General features: G+C 40.6%; 1 pseudogene; it reads right to left on the reverse strand.

Annotated features, from left to right (window-relative positions):
- Window positions 1-796: 796 nt before the first annotated feature.
- On the reverse strand, window positions 797-1,116 carry LOC106735297 (cytochrome c, somatic pseudogene; annotated as a pseudogene).
- Between the last annotated feature and the right edge of the window lie 1,552 nt (window positions 1,117-2,668).

The raw sequence follows: 2,668 nt of genomic DNA on the forward strand, positions 1-2,668 counted from the left end.
TAACCACTATGCCATCTGTTGATCCTGAGGTCTTGATACAGTGATACACTTCCAGCTATAGCCAGCTCCAGATCATAGGCACATGCATGCCTGGTATACTCAGGAAAGTATTTGGATCCAAACTCAGCATCTTCCTGTGTGGTTTAACCTCACAGAGCATTGCATTTTACTGCTACACCACTGTCAGGCACCCCTGGACTTAATCTTCATAATTTGTTCTAAGTGTAGTATCTTTAAAAGCTTCTTTAGGCATACTTTTGTACATGAATTACTAAGGTTTATTATAAAGGTTTATTAATGTTTCCTTATGCATTTTCCAAGCACAAGTTGACACATTTTTGAACATGTCTCTGGTTTAGGCTCAAGACATAGGTTGAAATTCTGTGTATGACTTTTTTTTTTTTTTTGAGAAGTAAAGGGATTTTGCCAGCATTTATATATTCATATAACCAGTTACATATAAACCTAAATAAAACTAGTCTCCAGTAGGCTTTCAGATGGCATTCACCATCTTTGTAGAAAGATGAGCATCACTAATGAATTACCAATTATATCTTTAGAAAGGGCAGATAGTGATAGCACTTACTGAACTGAAATTACTATCAAAATTAAAAAAAAAAACCAACAATATTAATTTAACCACAAGCCAGTCTTACTTAAATCAGGATTGTCCAACAAAAATATCCTGTCAGCCATTCATGATCTGAGTCCTGGTGTAGGAGATCAATTAAAATATGGTACACATAAACAAGGTGAGACATTTCTGTTTTGTCATAAATAAGGCAGTGGCAACCTATTACTCATTAGTAGCTTTTTTAAGATAAGCTATCAACTCGGCTCTTTCTGACTTCTTTTTAATTCCAGTGAAGATCATTTTTGTTCCAGGGATGTACTTCTTGGGATTCTCCAAGTACCCCATCAGTGTATCTCCTCCCCAGTTGATGCCTTTGCTCTTGTTGGCATCTGTGTAAGAGAATCCAGGGGCCTGACCTGTCTTCCACCCGAATAGACCATGGAGATTTGGGCCAATCTGCTGCCTCCTTTTTCCACGGTGTGGCACTGGACACACTTCTGAACACAAATCTTCTTGCCTTTCTCAACATCACCCATTTTTAACATCACTCATTTTTAATTCTCTTTTTTGTCGCTTGGGAATATAGAGTAACCGCTCAGAAGTCAGACGACCCTCTCTCGAAATTCTGTGTATGTCTTAAACTGACTTCTGACTTAGGTACAATTCTAGGTCTGAGAACTATATTCTGTTTTATAGGAACAGGTGACTTAGGGTAGTGGGAATAAAAGGCCTACCATATAATATAGAAAGTGGTAGAGGAATGGAAGACCACCGACAGGGGCAGTGTATCACTTGTTTTGTAAATAACTTTTCCTGATGCAAAAGCAAGTTACCAAATAAAGGTTATGTGGTTTAAAGATCCCATGTTCCAGTTTTAAAAGATAATATTAAAGGGACCAGCAGTTAGTGCAATGGCTATGTCGTTGAACTCCCATGTAGCCAACTGCGGTTCGAGTCCCAGACCCGGTGGCTTAAACTCTTGCCGGCACATGTGCGTGCGTGCCCAAGATCCCAAGAGGAGAATGGAGGAGAAGGGATTGCAGTGTGGACATCCCCCCTGGGGGTGATTTCTCGCCTTCTATCTCTCTGTCTCTGTCTTTCTGGCAAGCGCACATGCCTATAGCAAAAAAAAAAAAAAAAAAAAAAAAAAAAAACCAGAAACTCTCCCTCAAAAAGAGATAATATTTAATAAAAAGTAAACTCTGATTTTTACTCAAATGCACAGTAAATTGTGTTCAAATTACTCTTTCAGAGGTGTAGGCAAAAGGTGTTTAATAACCACTAAATAGACAAATCTTTTCACCCTAATCAAAAAAATGGCCTGTAGTCAATAATAAGTAAATTACATCCCTGCAGGAAGTTTAAAAGAATACAATAAATTACCGTAAAAATAGAATAGCTTTTGAGCAAGATAAGTCTAGTTTCAAATACAATCTGCATTCCTATCTATAGTAAATTACAGATCCTCTAACAGTTTCTCTACCTGCTTATAACCTGTTTTGGGGGGAGTTTTGTGTGTGTGTGTGTGTGAAAAATGAGGTAATACATACCTTGCTATCATAAAATTAATTGGAATAGGGACCAGCAGATAGCATAATGGTTACGTCACTGGACTCCCATGTAGTCAACTGCGGTTCGAATCCCAGACCTAGCAGACTCACGCCAGGTGCGTGTGCATGCATGCATGCCCAAAATCCTGAGAGAACAGAGGAAAAGGGATTGTGGCATGGCCATACCCCCACCCTACACCCACTGATGGGGGTAGGTGATTTCTTGCTTTTTGTCTCTCTTTCTGTGTCTCTGACAGCACACATGCCCTTTAGCAAAAATCTCTTTTTAAAAAAAATAGATTAAGGGGAACCAGCAGTTAGCGTAATGACTATGTCGCTGGACTCCCACGTAGTCGACCGCGGTTCGCGTCCCGGACCCTGTGGCTTAAAACTCATGCCGGGCGCGTGTGTGTGCATGCCCAAGATCCCGAGAGGAGAATGGAGGAGAAGGGATTGCGGCGTGACCATCCCCCCTGGAGGGTGATTTCTCGCTTTCTGTCTCTATGTCTCTGTCTGTCTGGCGAGCGCACGTGCCCTATAGCAA

This window comes from Tupaia chinensis, unplaced genomic scaffold, assembly GCF_000334495.1.
Source record: "Tupaia chinensis unplaced genomic scaffold, TupChi_1.0 Scaffold000354_1, whole genome shotgun sequence".
NCBI lineage: Eukaryota > Metazoa > Chordata > Mammalia > Scandentia > Tupaiidae > Tupaia > Tupaia belangeri.